Consider the following 20967-nt stretch of genomic DNA (forward strand, 5'->3'; position numbering starts at 1 on the left):
GGATTAGGACGTTACTAACCAAGAGGTCACTGGCCCAACCAGTTCCTAGCATGTGCTGGCCACTCAGCCGTGAAGCGGTCACGCCATACCTTTACATCCCTGCATGTCTGTCGGAAGAGATGCTGTTGACGCCCATCCACACATCCTTGGTTCAGCCCCAAGTACACCTGCAGACACAGTGGACAGTTCACAGAGATGCTGCTGGCCTCCACCCCAAGCACGGCCCTCTCCCTGCTTCTCTGGCCCGTGGGGACCTGCCCAGCAGGGGCAGAACAGCCAAGAAAGGCTGAGACTCAACACCTCTGTACGGTTGCCAGATAAACAACAGGATGCCCAGTTCAATTTGAATTTCGGAATAACCAGTAATTTTTTGTGTATCTGTAATGGGTTGAATGGTGTCTTCCCCAAATATATGTCCATGCCCTGATCCCTAGAGCCTGTTAATGTGACCTTTGGAAAAAGGGTCTTTGCAGGTGTAATTAAGTTATGGAGCTCTCGACGGGATCATCTTGGAACGTCTGGGCGGGCCCTATATCCATGGAAAGTGTCCTTTCAAGAGGCAGAGAGGAGGCCACGTGAAGACCGAGGCAGAGACTGGCCCAGGAGCTGGAGGAAGCGAGGAGGGATCCTCCCCCGGAGCCTCTGGAGGGAGGACAGCCCCGCTAACACGCCTGGCCTCCAGGGCTGTAGGAGAATAAACAGAGAAGTGACCAGCAATCTTGGGCCATGGCGGGATTTTTATTCTCAGGTGTCCTTCAAAATACTTTGGTTGTGGGGTCTCTGAGGTTCTCTTTTTCCCACTTTTCCAGCCTCTAGAAGAGTTGGCAGACTGTGGACCCAATCCTGCCAGCCACCTGTGCTTGTTAATAAAGTTTTATTGAAACACAGCCACGCCCACTCACTTGCTGTCACCCAGAGCTGCCTTTGCTTTGCCGTGGTGGTGCTGAGCCCTTGTGCCAGAGACAGCCCAGCTTGCAAGACCTAAAAATATACGCATTCTCCAGCTTTTTACAGAAGATGTTTTGCTGATCCTGCTTTCTCTGGGGAATGGACTTTCTCTGATTCCAGCTCACACGTACTCTGCCCACGTGAGAGCCTGCAGAATCAGTCTGCAGATGGCGGTGGTCTGTCTTTCTATTCGCCTCCTAATTTTTAAAGTGAGTTCCTGCTTCTGGACTCGGGATCCAGGAAAATTAGGCTTAATCAGTTTCTTTAGGAGCAGAAACAAGCAAACCCAATGAAGTGGAGCCGCAGGCACGTCCCCCGAGAGACATCCCCTTGCTGGAGGTGGGAGTGTGGGCTGTCGTTTGTGAATGCTGTGTGCTGGCCTCCACGCCGCATCCTCCCCCAGCCCAGCTCTGCTCTAGGTGACCCCCTGCTTCCCCGCAAGAGGTTCACGGAGTGTGCCCTCAGCTGGGGGAGGATTGCTTTGCTCGTAAAATGGAAGATGGAGTTTTTACAATTCTAGCCTTTTCTGGATGATCTTTAACAATTGCATGGCTTAAAAGGTATCAGAGACAAACCAGAAGGTGAAATTCTCTGGCTGTTCCCAGCAAGGGTGGTCTCCAAAGGGACACACACCAGGTCTGTGTTCAGGAGAAATGCAAGGAGCTCCGTCTACAGACTCAGACGTGAACCTTTTATCCTTCTAACTTCAACTGCTGTCCTTCTTGAGTTGCAAAATTGTCAGCTTTGTCCCTAGCCATCATAGGCATGCTTGTCCTGATGAGCAAGGGCTGCAGAAAGCCCTGGAGGATACTGGAAGTCTTAGTGATGCTTTGCAGGAATTATTTTTCCTGCAGGGACCCTGATGGTGAAGCAGAGAGAGAGTGAGAGCCGCAGGGCACTTGTTGGTTTGGGGCTCTCTGGTCTCCGTGCTTTCTCACCGGCTCTCGAGGGAAGATGGTGGCTAATTAGGAGCAATTAAGCATGTTGTCAGCTGGGGGTGGACTTGAGCTTCCGCCGAGGGTGTAGGGATAACGTGCTTCAGGGTGGGTTTCCGTCTCCGGGGCATTCAGTGATGCGCTGAGAACTCTCATCACAGAGACAGTTTTCACTGGATTCTTTAACGGTGAGCTTCCCTTTGTCCATTGGCATGGGGGTTGCCTTCCTGGTGTAGGAGCTTCTACAGGAAAACTCTTTTCATGGGTTTCCTGTAAAGATTTATATCTTTATATGCTTGAGAACAGAGGTCCCTAAACACATCTGTACCCGGAGGGCATCAACCCACTGATGCCAGCATCCCTCCCCAGAGACTGCAGTTTAGCTGGTCTGGGATGTAGCTCAGGCTTTGGCTGTTTTAAAATGTCTCCCAGTGATTCCAGCATGCAGGTGAGGCTGGGGACCATGGCTTGAAGGCAGCCTGGTTTTCTCAGGGACTAAATTTCTTCATGGGGTGAATGGAGGTACCCGGGGCACTCAGACCAGCCTCATCCTCCAGGTTGCTCTCACCCAGATCTTTCCCTGGTGCCGGGCAGCAGGACCCTTTTGATTTTCCTTGGTCGCCTGGAGCCCCTGGTAACAGGGGTGCCCTGGCCAGTGGGGTTGGGGTCCTGGCTGTTTCCCTTGTTATCTGGAGGCTGTTGTTTGGAATTTCCACGCTTCAGTTTTCTCCTCTGAAAAGAGGAGCAGTAATTGGACCTACCTGGTAGGGTCCTTACGAGGAGTGAACGAGGTAAGGCATGGAAACTTCTGGCACATGTGTAAGCTCTTAGCAAGTGGTAGCTAGTTTTTGTTACCGTTATTTTCTCATGATTATTTCTTCTTATTATTACTATTACTAACTTCCCAGCTTGGCTGATAGCTATAGGTGGAGGAAATGATGATGGTTAGAAATATTTGTCATAGGAATGAAGACACAGATGTAGAGAATGGACTTGAGGACACAGGGAGCGGGAAGGGTAAGCTGGGATGAAGTGAGAGAGTGGCATGGACATATATACGCTACCAAACGTAAAATGGATAGCTAGTGGGAAGCAGCCACGTAGCACAGGGAGGTCAGCTCGGTGCTTTGTGACCACCTAGAGGGGTGGGATAGGGAGGGTGGGAGGGAGGGAGACGCAAGAGGGACGAGATATGGGGATATATGTACACATATAGCTGACTCACTTTGTTATACAGCAGAAACTAACACACCATTGTAAAGCAATTATACTCCAATAAAGATGTGGAAAAAGAAAGAAATATTTGTCATGAGATGGAGGGTTGGGTTGGCTACTGAGTTTTTAGAGATTTTAAAGCATCAGAGGATACAAAGGGGAGGCACTCTTGCCAGAGTAAACATGGCAATCAATCACCCCGCTCAGAAAACGGGGACCCACATGCCTTTCTGAGGGAGGAATGAGCCCCGAGTTGACACCGTGTGTTCAGGAATACGGCTGCTTGGGTCCGATTCTTCTTTCTACCTACCTGCCAAGTGACACTGGGCAGCTTCCTTCCACCAGGGGTTCTCAAACTGGGGGGTGCATGGGGTCACCTGGGGGGCCGGTCAAACCCCAGGCGGCTGCCCCCATCCCAGGCTCTGACTCCTTGGTCCGGATGCGGCTGAGCAGCTGCATTTCGAGCAAGTTCCCGGCGATGCTGCGGGTGGTGGTCGGGGAACCCCACTTTGAAAACTGCTGCTTGAAACTGTCTACACTTCAGCGCCCTTGTCGGTAAAACGAGGTTAACGACAGTATCGAGCGTGTGCAAAGTGCCCCCCACAGCGCCTGACATATGGTGTGTGTTCAGGAAATGTTGTTTGTTATTATTGCACATGAGAATTTGCTATTTGAAACTGTTTTCTTTTGAAGTCGGCAGCGCAAGAAAAGACCATTCCATAAAGGGATTTGGGCTCGAGCACCTGTCAACCTGAATTGAAGAGCATATGCGTTAGATTCTTTCCCCAGACCTCACCCCAAAATAAATGGCAGATGGACTAAAGATCTGATGTCACAGAATAAAACCCTCAACCTATGGGAATGCTGAAGGAATTGATGGGGCCGCTTTTCCAGGGAGGACAGTGAATGCTGGAGTCTTGTAACAGGAGGAAAAGAAGCTGGGTGGGCTCTGTGCCATTGGCTCCCTGCCACCTGTGGGGAAAGCTGGGGAGACCACAGGATCTGCCTTCTAGAAGCTTCTGGAGAGATGAACTGTAGGGTTATGAAATAGCAGGCTACATACAGCCCAAGGCAGCACGTAGGGTGCCTGTTGAGGGTGGAGGAACCCACAGGAAGGCGAGCTCGTGCGCTGGGGCTTTAAGGATGCCTGGGGGGATGGTGAGGTCCGGTCCACACAGATGCCGCAGAGGGCATCTCAGGTGGCATGCCAGGGGTGTTCATGTGGGTTCCCAGCTCATCCCAGTTCCCCCCGAGACGTACCAGCTTCAGCCCTGAATCCGGGGTCCACCCCTAGTCCCAGGCAAACCAGGACGGTCAGTCAGCCCTGTTCGTGGGCAGGGCCTGGCCCACCCAGCTGGCGTGTGTGGTGTTTGTCAGCAAGCTGTGTGGCTAAGGCGGGGTTGACCGGGTCCTGGACTCACCAGGAATTACCTGCCTGTGTTGAAGGAGCAGAGAGGCACGCTCTCCATCTGGTTTAGGCGCTGACCCCTTCCTCTAGCCGGGATTTCAGAGGACTCTGGTTGGAGACGTGTGGAGCTTTTTTTGCAGAAGGAGAAGTGATTCCTTGGGTTCATAAATGAGTGCTTTTCACTGAGAGCTATTAATATTTCTTTTAAGAAAAGTGAGTTTGTTTCTACTCATCTCAGCAGGAGAAAAACACCACAGAACAAAGAAGTGTGTGTGCGTGTGTGTAGAATCTTTTGTTTAAGGAGATCACTGTACGTTGCTGGGATGAGTAGGGTTGGTGGCCCCTGTGAGGGTCTTCCCTGCTTCCTTGCTGTTACTGACTGGAGCTAGATTATTAAGGGAAAGTCCTGGAGATAAGAGTATTGATGTTTCAATTCCTGGTTAGCAAGTCTGATCTACTTTCAGTCACCAACTTTCGCAGAGAGGGCTTAGGACACAAGGCCAAGCTCCCAAGCATTTAACCCGGGATGCTCTACACAAAGCCTGGAGGAGATTAACATCGGAAGGAATCCCTGACTTTGCCATTGCAAATCCCACCTCCCTGGGACCTGCAGGTACCAAAGGAGAATTTTAATCATATTTGGGACGCCACTTTCATCAAAACATACATTGCATATACGTTCTGTGAGCTCAGCTGTGTGGTTGCCTCGGTGGACGCCTAGGGGAAACTTCCTGGAGCTCACTATTTCCTTTGGGAATGAAACCAGAAACTCCTGTGTTAAACTGATGACGGGACAATAGATGTGATCAGGTGACAAAATGACCACGCTGTGAAGTGAGGCGGCTCCAGATGCGTTAGGTAACATCAGTGCCGTGTATTTCAATGACTCCCTCTTGCGTCTCCTGCAATCTTTCTGATACTGAAAATGACAGCATCTCGGGTTGGTGCTGAAGCATCATTACCGCCTCTCCCACGAGAGTCAATCTCCTTTCGGCTCTGGTGTGAAGGGCAGGTGTTGGGCGCAGTGACTGGGACAGGCCAGGGGTTTAGCTAAGACCTGATAATGTTCGGGTTTTCTTGTATTTATTTTCATGGTTACCATTTAGAATAAATGCTACTTGTTCTTCATTTCAGTGTAATGAAATCAGGTCTCCTGGAAAGTGAGTTTATTTGAGAAAGTGTTAATAGAAAGTGAATTGACCTAAATACAAAAGATTTCCAAATGAACAGCACAGGTGGCATGGGGATATGGCACCGATAGGGAAGGGGGAGCTGCCTGCCTGCAGGCTAGGAAACACTGATGTGGAGCTCAGAGCTCGAGAAGGGGCTGGAGGCTGGAGGGGGTGGAAGGAAGGCTTCTTGGAGGAGGTGGGACTTGAGTGGGGTTGTGGAGATTGGAGAGGAGTTGGAATGGTGGGCTAGAAAGGAGGAGGGACATTTCAGGCAGGGGCTGGGGGAACAGTGGGTGCAAAGCCTTGGTGATAGGAATGGTGCTGGAATGTTCTGAGAGCTGAGCTTCTGCCTGGGAGACACCTGCAGGCTTGTGTGGGAGGGAAGGAGCGGAGAGATGATTCGTGCCTGCAAGTGTGCTGTGGGCAGCTGCCAGCCGTCTGGGTGTGACAGCAAGTGGGGGACATCACTTCCCCCTGACTCTCTCCATCTTAATGTACAAATTCCCCTCAGGGCTGGACAAAGCTATGAAACCCAGTGATTTTGTAAGAGACGGTCTATTGCATATCCCCTGGTGGATCACTGAAAGGGCTTGTGGTCATTTTAAAAATGACTTTCAAAATAACTTTAAGCTGCTTAAACACATTTCAGAAAGACTGAGGAAATCGATAAATAGAAAAGCAATTAGCCGGTCTCCCACTCTCTACTTTGGTCCATTTTTTCTTGGTCTTTTCTTATTGACACTTTTTATTGTCTCGGGGTTGCAAGCTCTAAAGCTTAGGCGGCCGGCTCAAGGGAAATGAGTGAATCAGGCGAAACGCGGAAGAACTGGTACAGGTGCAGGCACAGCAGGGATTGGTCTTCCCTACAGAATTTTGTGAGCTCAGTGTTGCTACATCTTTTTGATCCCAAGACCCATGCCCAGGGCAACAGCTGTAGTGGAAGACGAGATGGGTGGCTCTCCCAGGCTGGGAGAGGAAAGTACAGCCCAGCCCAGCCCAACCAGATGGACCCAGAGAGGCCAACACGGGGCCAGAGCCGGCCACGTGGGCTTCTCCAGCTTTTCCTGAGATGGTGCAAGAGGGTCTGGGCCATCCTTCGCTCCTTTCTGTGCTCGTCTCTGTCCAAAAGCTCTGCCCACCCAGCCTCGGCCACGCGTTCAGGCTTTTTTGACGCAAAGACCTTTGCTTCCAGGCACACGGCACCTGCCCGATTGCAGTGGAGACACGCCGTTTTGCAGTCTCTCTCCTGGTGTGATTCATTTAGGACTCGGGGCTTCAGTTGATGGCATGTGGAGAGTGCATATGCCTCTCGGCTCCGCAGCAGGGCTCCTGGGCGCTCGCAGCAGCTGGTGCTAAAGAGCTCCGACCGTCATCCTGCCCTGCCAGCTCCGTCTTAATCCCTGTCCCGCTCTGGTTTCCATACCCAGAGAGATGCACATTTATCCACCACTTGGACGGGGAGACGAGAACAGTTTGGTTCGATTTTCTTTTTTGGGTGATTTCTGTGGTCCTGGGTATGAACAAGCACACACAGGGACCCATCTTCTTCCCCCTGGAGAGGGGAAGGATGCACCTCCCCGGGGCTGCTCAAGGCTGGGATGCTACCCTCTGAGCCGCTCCCGCGGGGCCAGTTGCTTAAGGCTCTGAGGGTTGCGGCCAACCTGCTGAGACCTCAGACACATGGGGGGTGGAAGCCGCACCCCAGAGCATCTCACGCATTCAGTAGTGAGCCACTTATTTCCTCCGTGAAACTCCCATGGCCCTGGACATGAGACTATGCATTTTCTCCTTTCGTTCCCTTCGCCTCCCTCCCTCCCTCCCTCCCTTCCTTCCTTCCTTCCCTTTTTTGTCTTTGCTTTGGTCTTATAGCTTTAAACTATACATTTAAAGATACAGGACTGTCAAAGAGATGTCTCCACACTCAGGATAAAATTCAAAGCTCTCGCATTGTCTACAAGGCCCTGTGTAACCTGCAGCCCTTCCTCCTGCACTTCACCTACCCACCCCCCGCTCCATGCCACCCCAGCCGATCAAGCTCACCCGCACGTCAGTGCCTTTGCACTGCAGTCTCTTCTACCCACAATGCCCTTCCTAACCGTTTCACTCCCGCCCTTACTCCCTCTCATTCCCAATTCTGTCTCCGTCCAAACATCCAGGGGGCTTCTGGTAAACCACCTCCTTGGGGAAGAAATCCCACCCACCCCAAAACTCTGGTTTGTAGCGTTTGCCCGTTTCCATGGTGCAAATACTTCCACTGGCATTGTTTTCGAGTTACTGGGTGACCTCACTGAACACAGGGCTGGGAGGAGGTGCGCAGACTCGGGTCTCGGGAACCTGAGTGACACATCACTCCTCTTTAATTCATTCTTTACACTGCTCTGTTTCTATAGTACTCATCACTACCTGGCCCGCTGCGTCGATTTGCTGTGTGTCTCTTCCCTCCATGAGAACAGGGGCTTTGTATGTTTTGCTCGTTGCAGGATGCACAGTGCCTAGAACAGTGCCCGACTGTTGCAGGCATTCAAGGAATGGGAAAGAACTATTAACCATAAATAGATATAATGTAGCATTGTTTGGAACAGTAAAAAAAAAAAAAAAAAAAAAAGAACAACCCTGGAAACATCTTGTATTTTGATTGATAGAGGACCTGGCTTTACCTTGTTTGAAATTTCACATGTGTGCTGCTTAGAGATTCACATAGTTGGCAGCTAATCCTGTATCAGCCTGAGAAGTTTCGATCATGCTGCAGTAACAAACATCCCCCAACTTCGGATGCTTATTTGTTGCTCAAGCTGCATGGCTGTCCTGGGATGGCAGGACTCTGCTCGCTGTGGCCCCTCGCAGCCACCGTCTGAACCGTTGCTGGCTGCCCTGCAGAGGCATACAAGCTGGGAGCATCTGGCTCCAGTTGTTGAGTCCTCTGGTCCAGAAAGTGGCACCTGCTACTTCTACTCACAACTAATGGGTCAGAACTGGTCACGTGATCCCACCCAACACAGGGGTCCAGGAAGTTCAGTCTTCCCTGTGAGTGGAAGGGAGACTGGGTTGTAAGGTGGGGCTGCTCGTGGCTTCCAGGTACCCCCTGTGGTGTCCAGGAGGAAAGTCACACACCAGCTGTCACACCTTCCCTAGGTCCCCGGCAGTCTGAATCCCCGTGTGCCACTGAGGGTGCAGCTTATGAAACCTCTTTCTCACCTGGACTCCAAAAATGCAAATCTGCCTCTGGGGCTGGGCTTAGAGACCCTCAGTCTGAACCCAGAGGGGTGCACCTGGAAAGGCACATTGCACGTGGAGCAGTGCATCGCCGTGCATCGTGCACACACATGGGGAATTTTATTTATGTAAGAAGTAAAACGATGACAATAACAGAAATGCTCTAGGAGGAAGTAATTTGCCCCAGAATTCCCCTAGCTCTTTTGGGAACAGAATGAGATGAGAATTAGACTCCCCAGTGTGAGGATTTTCTTCCGTTGGCAGGGGCAGGGACGTTCTTCACCACCCCCTCCGTCCATGTTTCTGGGGAGTTGGTAGCTCATCCACTTGGATGTTTCCTCCCGCAGGGAGGTTCACCCTTGTTTTCCAAATGCTGCATCTTGATCTTATATATCTCCAACCTGAAACAATGTGGTGTGTATGACGGGATTTTATCTTCATCCATCTGATGGATTTTCCCCCTCATTTTGGTGATGTCCCGTTGCGGAGCACAGGCTCCGGACGCGCAGGCTCAGCGTCCATGGCTCACGGGCCCAGCCGCTCCGCGGCATGTGGGATCCTCCCGGACCGGGGCACAAACCCATGTGCCCTGCATCGGCAGGCGGACTCTCAACCACTGCGCCACCAGGGAGGCCCTAGAAATCCTTTTGAAGGGAGAACAATTAAGCTTGACCTTATTATAGGAGCGTCACGTGAGCATGGTGATAATCCGTTTAAATGAAAACTCACAAGGAGACGGCAGAGCTTCGATCTCTGCTTGCCATTTTCATTCCCTTCAGAAATGGCAAGCCTTTTTTCTCCTTTCCTTCTGAATTCCATCCCGTGCCTGCAGAGTCGTGGGCAGAGGCTGGAAAGAGAGCCGGGGGCGACTTGAGCTGAAGGGGGATTTCTGCACTGAACAGTCGGCTCCGAGTCCGGGCACAGCCCCAGAGAGGTTTCAGAATTACCCCCATCTCAAGTTGAGCAGCGCTGGGCTGCGTGCAGCGTTTCTCTGCTTGCGCCGCCTCCACTGCGCTGCTCTGTGCCCGTCCTCAGCTGCTTCCCGTCACCAGGGACCGGAAATGGTCACCTGCCCCCAGCAAACACGCCCAGCCTCCCTCCTCCTGCCCTGTGCCAGAGCCAGGTGTCCAGATTTCAAAGAAAAGGGCAAGGGAGCAAAGGGTGAAAAAATTATTTTAAGACCCATTGCTGGGCTTCCCTGGTGGCGCAGTGGTTGAGAGTCCGCCTGCCGATGCAGGGGACGCGGGTTCGTGCCCCGGTCCGGGAAGATCCCACGTGCCGCGGAGCGGCTGGGCCCGTGAGCCATGGCTGCTGAGCCTGCGCGTCCGGAGCCTGTGCTCCGCAACGGGAGAGGCCACAACAGTGAGAAGCCCGCGTACCGCAAAAACAAACAAAAAAAAAGACCCATTGCTGATGGCTGATTAGACTCAGATCCTGCAAGTAATTAATTTACTTATATGGCTCATGTTATTAGCTCACCTAGATCTTCAGTGAACACACACACACAGATTTATCTTTAAAATCATTATACCAAAAATAAAGAGCATTTTTATTTTTAAAATTAATTTTATTTTTAATTGAAGTATAGTTGATTTACAATGTTTCAGGTGTACAGCAAAGTGATTCAGTTATATGTATATATATATATGATTTATGTATAATATAATTCATATATATGATTCTTTTCCATTATGGGCTATTACAAGATATTGAATATAGTTCCCCATGCTGTACAGTACTTCCTTGTTATTTATCTATTTTATATTTTTATATTATTTATTTGTAGAATATTTTAATAATAGTTATTATTTATCTACAATTATAATAAATAATATAATTATTTATTGCTTTAAATATGTAAATATTTAGTTACATAATATTTTTATATTATTTATTCTACTTATCTATTTTATATATAGTAGTGTGTATCTGTTAATCCCAAACTCCCAATTTATCCCCCCCCTACTTTCCCCTTTGGTGACCACAAGTTCGTTTTCTAAAGAACATTTGTAAATAAAGGAAAGTATTTACCTCTGATCCTACCCCAAATCAATAATTGATCCATCAGTTTTGCTTTCTCATCTCCTCTCTGCTCTATGAGTTTCTTCATGTAGATACGATATGAAGATTTTCTTTTCCTGGCAGAGCTGTCCCCTGCAGCGCCGCGGTTTTGCTCTGCTGCTTTCCTAGGCGTTGGCGTCTGCCCGCTCCGTGCCCGTGTGGGAGGCCCTGGGCTCCTTTACTGCCTCTGCTTGGCGGCGGTTCGTGTCAGCCCGCGAGGAAGGGGAGCGCCTGAGTCGCCGCAGGTGCTGTGGACAGTTCACCTGCTCTCGATGCAGCAGGACATCTCTGCAGCGGAATTTTGGGGTTCTCACCACTTGCTCTCATGCCCCTCCCACCCCAGTCCCACCACGAGCTCCTGCCGTACTTCCGATTGAACTTCTAGGTTGTCAGACAAAGCCCCTCCGGCTGCTTACCGAGCCCGGTAATGACTGTGGTCCAGTTCTATTTCCGATGGCATTTTTCTCTCGGTCTCTGCTGCCTATTCAACTCTGAGCTCCAGGAGGGCAGGCGCTTTGCCTAGTTTCCCCCCATTTTTGTGTTCCCAACACCTACAGCAATGCCAGTAATAAGTATGTGCTAAATAAATTAGTAATTTTTCCACCTACTGAAAAAAACCAGACCCTGACTACTGTTAACCATTACTCTTCCCATTTAATTGCTGCTGCCATTTTTATTGTGGGACCTTTGTTGATCTTTCCTGTACTAAATCATCACCATGATGAAAGTGTGACGAGTGCTCAGATCGGGCCAGACGCGTCTCATTGAATTATTAGAACTGTATGTGGCGTAGGAACCAGCACAGGGAGAGGTGAGCATGTGAACGGGTTAGATACCTTTCTGACGCTCCCTCACAGAGCGCCTGTAGGAGCTCGCACTTCCGTTCAAGCCTCTCTCGAATTCCAGGGTCCCACCGCTTAATTATCCCATGATATCGTTCCTTGTTTGATGTTTCTGCAGGTGTTGACATATAAACGTTTTTCTCCTTCCTGATGTTTATTCCAATAAGAGGTCTACAAGTTCAGGTTTTCATGAGTCACATAGAGGGCAAAGAATAAGGTGTCCAGCAAACCTGTGCATCCTCTTCCTTAGCGTCTGAGTTTTAGAAACGACTGAGATATGTCATTTTGAGGCCAACGTGGTGGCGTTCTCTCCCTGTAAAGTTGTGTGTAAAACGAATTCGTGTGTGGCAAAGTTGGTTTTTAACAAGGTCATTGTTTCCATAAACCCTTCAGTAGATGCCTTCTGATCCAGGCATCAGCCCGGTCATCTCCAGTTTCCAGAGACTGGATTTGTGTCCACGTTGGGATCCCCTGCTGCAGGGTCTGTGGCTTAGCCCTGACTTGTGCAAGAGCATCAGTGGGGTGCAGTGAGTCTTTGGGGGCTGCACAAGGACCAAGGAGAGGGAGCCCTGGAATTCTGTAGTTAGGTGGTTGGAGGAGATGCTTTGTTCTCTAAGCCAGTGGAGGTTTACTCCGCTCCTGAAGGCTCCCTCAGTCGTCTCTTTAGGTATGAGGTGCCTGCCCTTTAGGTAATGATCAAGGTCATTGTGCCTCACGAATGACATGAGAAGAGCCACATGAGACTGTGGCAGGTGTCCGCAGGGTCGGCGTACCCTAGGCTAGCAGAGCGCTGACCGCCTCTGCGGTGTTCCCAGTGCATCATTTCATCTGATATGAGCAATATTTTATACGTGGAACTGAGACAACTATAAAATACAGGGACGCCTGCCCAAGCTGCTATGTAGGGTTTGCAAAGGAAGTAGATGGCCAATAGATGCTCCCATCATCAACAACTGGCTTGGATGTTTGGGCTGGCTGTGTAAGGACGGTCGACGGCATTTTAGAAATCAACCCCAGGACCGTCTCTGTTTTTCCCCATTGGATAACACCCTGCTGTCCAGAAATAGTTTTATACCTGTGCAGACGCCTGCTTGGCACGCAGGTAACTCTGCCCGCAGAAGAGGATCCGGCTGGAAGAGAGAGCGTACAAGGTAGTTCGTGTTAAGTCATTTCCATAAGACATGTGTCTATGGGGTCAGGGAACTGGAAGGGTTTTCGACAGATGTTTCAAAGCAGAGCGTTTAGCTTTAAGCACCTGGGAAGAAACGTGCATATCAAGTTAGCAAGAGGGTCTCTTAGTGTGACAGCTGCTCCGACTGTGATGGGGTCTCGGGAGCCCGTCTCTCTGTTCTTCTGAGTTTCCCACAAGGCAGCCTGTCACCTTCACCTGGTATGAAAAGTTAGGATCAGAGGGTGCAGAGTTGAGCTTACAGCAGTTCCCCGCGCTCAGGGACTGGCCCTGAGTCGGTGTAGGGACCACGAGACCCGTCCACTTGCTGGAGCAGATCTGATCAGAAATACCACGGATCCGTGCCTGGCCGTCAGATTTGGGCTCCTGGGAATTTACTGTTCAGAGCGGAAGGTCTCGGGGTGCTGAAGCAAGGAGCAGCAGCCCTCCGGGGAGAAGGTTCTTGGGCTCCTCTTGCTGGGTCCCCTGAGATATCCTGGGTTTGTCGTCTGGCAAGGTTGGCTGCTGAACTTGGCTTTGGGTGTTTCGAGACCCCACCATCCCAGCTGACGGTAGCCCGAGGCTATTTCTGTTGCTTGCAAAGGAAGAACCTTGACTAACGTGCAAGGGAGGGAGATGTTAGATTTCAAATGATTAGGAATTCTTTTGGCTGATACATGTCATAGGACGACAGTTCTGTGACAGCAGTTCTTCTTTTCCTTCCTTGACATATGGCAGGTGATCTTGACAAGATGGCTCCAAGGCACGGATAAGAGGGACTGAGGCTTATTTGTATCACTAGGGGTCGAGTCAGGAGATGGAGACCACACCAGTTATTTCAACACAGAGAATTATATATGTATATACACATACGCAGGCAGAACTGTTAATCAGGTATTAGAGAATGACAAAGGCAGAAAGGGGGATGCTGAGTGGCTAATATTATGAACATTCAGAGGCAGGTGGATGGGACCCAGAGCCTCAAGTGAGGGCTGCTGATGGTTGGTTGTTGGTCCCCCAGGGGACACAATGATGGGAGAACTCCAAGTAGGCACCAACTGCTGCTCTTGGAACAACCTGCCCGTGTCCAGTTAAGTGCCGGGGCAGGGACAACAGTGACGGAAAGCCTAAGAGATGATGCCCTTCTCCTTCCTCCATCCTTCCTGTCTCCCTAGCACCCCCTACTGGCGGAGTCAGACAGGGAGCAGAGGAGAGAGGGTGGGCTTGAGTGCCAGACAGCACCCCTTCCCGCAAGGATACCAGAATGCACAGGACTGTCAATCGTAATATAGTGGCATCATAAACCCTAATTTATAAGAAAAGAAACAAACTAATAAATGTCCACATACTTTATTAGTAGTGACAGATTGATTGTAGGACAGTTGACCTTGCCTTATAATCATACACCTGCGTGCCAGACCCCCTGCCTGAAAGCCTCAGGTCTAGAAACATGTTTTTGTGTCTTTAAATCACTGTTGTGTCTTATGAATCTACAGGATGTAAGTATATTGATGTGAATACATTCTCATTATAACATTTTCAACAGTTTAGATATTTCAAAAGATCCCTTTGTTGTAAAGAATTTTTGTTCTCCTGGACTGTATTTTGTGTTTCAGACTTTTCCAAAGTGAACCACTGTTTACATAAGCAAGTTAAATCTGGTCGCAACTCTTTTATTTTTTAATTTTTAAAATTCAAGTATAGTTGATTTACAATGTTGTGTTAGTTTCAGGTGTACAGCAGGGTGCTTCTGAAAAAGGATGTGTGTATTTCAGATCCTTTTCATTTGTAGGTTATTACAAGGTATTGAGGATAGTTCTCCGTGCTCTACAGTAGCAGGTCCTTGTTGTTTATCTCTTTTATACACGGTAGTGTACATCTGTTAATCCCAAATTCCTCATTTATCCCCCCCACCCCCTTTTCCATTTGGTAACCGTAAGATTGTTTTCTATGTCTGTGGTCACAAATCTTTATACCAACTTGCCTCACTCCTTTTAGTCTCTTTATACTCCCCCTCCCAACTCCTTCTGCCCTAAAAGTATCTTCTGTCCTCTCCTGTTCTGTACACCTAACCCCACCCTCACTGCCCGAGTTGTAGGTGTAGCTGTAGGTGTAGGTAGTTCACAGACTTAACTCTTCATTGATGACAGATTCCACTGCATGGTGCTGAGCAGGAGCCTGTATTTGACAAACTGCTGGATACAAAGTGCATTGTCTCCAGTACAAGTTTTCAGCTGTTTCCCACTCCTCGTTGAGAGTCAAAGCAATATTACTTAAAAGCCCGTCCAATATGGCCGTGGATCGGTTCCTTCTCCCCATCTGTCCAGCACAGTTGGGGCGTTGTGTGGTTACAACCTGGAGATACACGGTTTCTATTTATTTCATTAACTATTCTTCTTCTTTTTTTCAGTAATTAATTAATTAATTATTTTTGGCTGCGTTGGGTCTTCGCTGCTGCACGCGGGCTTTCTCTAGTTGCGGCGAGCGGGGGCTACTCTTCGTTGCGGTGCATGGGCTTCTCGTTGCGGTGGCTTCTCTTGTTGTGGAGCACGGGCTCTGGGTGCGTGGGCTTCAGTAGTTGTGGCTCGCAGGCTCTAGAGCGCAGGCTCAGTAGTTGCGGCGCACGGACTTAGCCGCTCCGTGGCATGTGGGATCTTCCCGGGCCAGGGCTCAAACCCGTGCCCCCTGCATTGGCAGGTGGATTCTTAACCACTGTGCCACCACAGAAGTCCCTGACTATTCTTCTTGTGTTAACTTCTGTGCTGCTGTGTGAACAAGTGTGGCTCCAATAAATAAAAAGATCTACAGAGTGAGGCCCCGTACATGTTTTGGAGCCAAAAAAATTCAGAGAGAGGAGGAAATGGGTCTGCTTTGTAGCTGAGATATCAGCAGAAACACTGAGTTATCTTACAGATATCAAGAAAGTGGGGAATGGCTTGGTGCTTTTCTAAGATGAGAAAGGCCGGTCATCTCCATGTTTATCTATTTAATTTACAACAATTTATTGAGCTGCTGTTCTTTTCCAGGCCCTGCTGTAGGTGCTGGGATCCTTTGAAAACAAAGCAGAACTCTCCCACAGAACTCCCATTCTACTGGGGACAGACAGAAAACAATAGTACGTAATCAAAAAGCGAGAGAGTGGACTTGCTGGCTCATACGATAATTCTGTGTTTATGAACCTCCAGACTTCTTCCACAGTAGCTGTACTGCTTCCCAGGCCTGCTAGCAATTTCTGCACATTCTCACTGACACTTGTAATTTTCCTTTTTTTTTTTTTTTATTATAACCATCTCAGTGGGTGTGAAGTGGTGTCTCCTTGTGGTTTTGATTTGCATTTCTCTAATGACTAAGTATGTCGAGCATCTTCTCAGATGCTTGTGGGTCATTTATTGGACTATATGCCACCAGGTTGTTTATGTTACAAGGGTTAATTTTATTTTTTGTGAATCTCACCTCAGTTTTTAAAAAAAAAACTTTAAAAGAGGTCAAAGATGTTGCATACTTGAATGGGAAATGTTTTGGAAAAAAATATAGTGTTTAGGGGACCAGGGACACGAGATGGGGAGGAGCTGGCTGGAAGGAAGTTGGAGATTTTTTTTTTTTGCGATACGCGGGCCTCTCACCGCTGTGGCCTCTCCCGTTGCGGAGCACAGGCTCCGGACGCGCAGGCTCAGTGGCTATGGCTCACGGGCGCAGCCGCTCCACGGCATGTGGGATCTTCCCGGACTGGGGCACGAACCCGCGTCCCCTGCATCGGCAGGCAGACTCTCAACCACTGTGCCAGCAGGGAAGCCCAGAAGTTGGAGATTTTTGAAAAGGTGGCAGGGTGGCCTCGGCAAAGAGATAAAATATGAGCCAAGACTGGAGGGGTAGAGGAGTTATAGCCAAATAGATTTCTGGGAGAACAGCTTCCCAGGTAGGAAGGACAGCCAGTGCAAAGGCCCTGAGGCCAGGAGTGCCTGGCGTGTTTTAGGAACAGCAGGCACAGCTAAAGCAGAATGAGTGGGGAGGAGGGGGGGATGTAGCAGGAAATGAGGTCCAAGAACTCAGATCATACAGACATTTGTAGGCCTTGGAGGAGTTTGGCTTTTTTTGTAGAATTAAATGGAAAACCTCACTACAAATAACTCAATTTCATTTCTTTTTATGGCTAAGTAATATTCCAGTGTATATATGTGGTGGATGGACCTAGAGACTGTCATACAGAGTGAAGTAAGTCGGAAAGAGAAAGACAAATACCGTATGCTAACATATATATATGGAATCTAAAAGAAAATGGTTCTGAAGAACCTAGGGGCAGGACAGGAATAAAGATGCAGACGTAGAGAATGGACTTGAAGAAACAGGGGTGGAGAAGGGTAAGTTGGGACGAAGTGAGAGAGTGGCCTGGAGATACATCTACTACCAAATGTAAAATAGATAGCTAGTGGGAAGCAGCCACATAGCACAGGGAGATCAGCTCGGTGCTTTGTGACCACCTAGAGGGGTGGGATAGGGAGGGTGGGAGGGAGACGCAACAGGGAAGAGATATGGGGATATATGTATACGTATAGCTGACTCACTTTGTTATAAAGCAGAAACTATAAACACGACATTGTAAAGCAATGATGTAAAAAAAAAAGAAAGAAAGAAATGGAAAACTACTGCAGGGTTTTGAATGGAAAAATGATGTAAGCTGACTTACAGTTTCAAAGGAGCCCTAGCAGCTGTGTAGGTGGAGGGAGATATGGTATTACGATAAGGCAGGAGGGATGCTGGTTGTATATACACCCCAATTACTACTCAGTTTGCATAGGGGATGATTGAACCATGGGTTTAAAGCAGCTGACCTGGTTTAACTAACATCATGGAAAAAATAATTGCTCTCATATAGAGCCCTGGCTGCAATAAGGTATACTTGTTTACCCTTTCAAAGGATATTAGCATTTACTATAAAAGCTCGCAACGCAGACTCAATTATGTTACCATTTTTATATTTTATTCCCTGTGTACCTCCTCTGTTCATTCCTTTGAATGACATCATTAGTAACTGGCGATGAATCCCAAACCTTCTCCTATTAACTTTCTTTTTTCTTTGCTGTACGCGGGCCTCTCACTGCTGTGGCCTCTCCCGTTGCGGAGCACAGGCTCCGGACACGCAGGCTCAGCGGCCATGGCTCACGGGCCCAGCCACTCCACGGCATGTGGGATCTTCCCGGACGGGGGCACGAACCCGCGTCCCCTGCATCGGCAGGCAGACTCTCAACCACTGTGCCACCAGGGAAGCCCTCCTATTAACTTTTGATCTGGAAATTCAACCCCATTGGCATTCAGACACGCATTTGATCTTTCCTTGCATTTTGCTTTTGAACCGATTCAGCTTCCTCATGTTCAAGCTAATTATTGGACTTGGAGCCTGAGATGTCACCTAGATATCTTGTTGAGAAAAAGCCTCAGTGGGAGCCTAGGAACATGTTCCAAGCGTCTGGCAGTTCACTTCTTTGTGGAGGAAAAACGTACCGTGGTTTAAAGGGCACCGGAAATATTACAAAATCCACTGGGTGGGTCCTTTCGTGTCACCTGCACTTAAGACTTTTAAGTGGTGTTTGAAAAGCCCTCTTAGATTTAGAACGGAATACAAGGTAACAGTTTTTCCGCGCATGCCTTTTGTGCCGCGTGAGTGGGTTTACAGCTTCTAGTTTAGTCCTGGGTTAGACAGAAAGATCAGATCAGCCGAGTCCAGAGCGGACTCCACCAGCTCTCAGTCACAGCAGGTCACACGGTCAGAGATTTCTGTTTAGATTTTATTAAGTGCACAGCGAGTTACTCCTGGCCCAGCGATTTTCCTCTGCCTTTCAAATTCCCTGCACTCTGGCAGGTGCCCAGTGGAATTCTGACAAGCTGTCAGACCCAGGCGATTCCTACGGAACTGACACGACACCTGGTTGCTTATTAACATCCGTTTCCACCTCCCCCCACCCACTTATTCCTGCCAAACCGCTTTCCAGGTGGCTCCCATGCTGTCAGTCTGTGCGCCCACCCTGCAGCCAGGGTCCATCTCCCCTGGTTTTAGAGCCGCCCAAGTCCTCTTGGGCGGGGGTGGTCCTGATGGGGGATGTGGTACAACTGCGGCCCTTAAGGGTGAGGGGACACTTGCAGGTAGCTTCTAGAAAAGGTTTTCCTCTCTCCTGAGCAAGCTTCAAGAGGTACCCCTCCTCTTGCTTCTCCTGGACGCTGTTACACAAAGGTGTCTTGCTGAACCCATCTTGATTGCGTCTGAGGGTGGATTGGATACCTGGGAGCGAGGAGAAGCAGGCTGTCATAGGGTGGGACCCTGGATCAAGTCAGCCCTGAAGACTGCTCCATCTTCGACTTGCGGTTACAAGAGCTCATGATCCTCCTTTTAGATTAAGCTCGTTTAAACTGGTTTTCTGTTTCTTGTAGATGAAACCCCATGCTCCCAAGGATTTTGTAGAATTATTGTTCCTTGTGGATAAAGCACTCTTTTTCTTGGAGGGTAGCTTTGAAGTAATTTGATAAAATTCAATGTTTGATAGACACAGATGTTTCATTTGTTGAGTATTAAGGACATACTGGGCTAAAGGAGGAGAAGTAAAATGTAACAAGGTTTACAGACTCAGGATGTGTGCGCTCTACCTGTGTCTTCTTTCATGCTTCATTTCACAGATAAAGGTCCCACCCCTTTCGTAGGGTTTGATAGTTTTCAGTTGTCTTCTTTTGTACTTTTTTGTATGTAACTTTAAAATTTTCCAACAGTGAGCATATATTACTATAAAATCATAAAAAGTTATTAGTAAAAGATAAATTGAAGACACTTTCCAAACTCTGGAGAATGGAAAATCATATTTTCCAAGAGGTCGCGAGGGGAAGTCTTAGGTTTAAAATGAATACAGGAGCAACACCTTCCTAGTATTGCTTCCACTGTTTTCTGAAACTTTTTATTACATTTGGTGAATGTTCATCCCTTAACTGAAAAGTGAGCTGTGAGATGTATAGTTTGGAGGTACCCAATGTCCACTTGTATTTAGTGGTCAGCGGGGAATTATAAAAGTCTGTTTTCTGCATTTGGTTTGCTGGAAAAATCACAACTGATGACACAGGAAGGACCCGCCCCAGGGACCTCTGTGTCAAGGAAGTAAAGGCTTCAAAATGCCTGCGTTAAAGAGGAAAATGATTATGAGGTTTGGGGTTATTAGGGTTATAATTACCTATTATATTACCTAGTCATATTACCTATTATTAGGTTTATTCCTGTTGGTCAGGAACTATTGATTCCATACTTTTGACCACGTTGACCTAGTTCTGGCCTCCCTAAATATGTTCAGTTGTAGCCCCTGGATTGAGAGCTCAGAGAAATTAACGAAGACCTAAACTATATCAGACGATGGGAAAATAAGTGCCTTTGTATATTCATTTGCCAGGGCTGCCGTAACACAGAGCACTCTAAACTGGGGGCTCTAATAACAGCAACTTTCCCTCTCGCGGTTCTGGAGGCTAGAAGTCCAAGATCAAGGCGTTGGCAGCTTTGGTTCCTTTGGGGACCAAGAGGGAGGATGTGGTCCACCCTCTCTCCTGGCTTCCGGAGCTCTGCAGTCCATACAGCGTCCTCATTCTCTGTCTCCATCTTCACGTGATGCTCTCCCTGTGTCCGTGTCTGTGTCCAAATTTCCCCCTTTTATAAGGACACCAGTCATGCCGGAAGAGGGAGAACCCTACCGCAGAATGACCCCATCATAACACAGCTAATTATATCCGCAATGGCCCTATTTCCAAATTAAGTCACATTCTGAGGTTCTGAAGATGAGGAAGGATTTCAACCTATGAATGTTAGGGGGGGCACAATTCAATCCATAAGAAGAAAGCGTCAGTGTGGGCTTTTAGACCCAGAGCAGGAAAAGTGATGAGATATTTCTGGCAGAGTCTAAAAGGTTGATTTATACCAGCTGAACACTTCTTTTGGAAGCAGGTTTACGTTTCGTGTAGGGCAATGTAGTTTATGAGTTGC

This window comes from Delphinapterus leucas, chromosome 14 (genome assembly GCF_059928025.1).
Source record: "Delphinapterus leucas isolate spDelLeu-1000000601 "Yukka" chromosome 14, BTC_Dleu_Yukka2, whole genome shotgun sequence".
Taxonomy (NCBI): domain Eukaryota; kingdom Metazoa; phylum Chordata; class Mammalia; order Artiodactyla; family Monodontidae; genus Delphinapterus; species Delphinapterus leucas.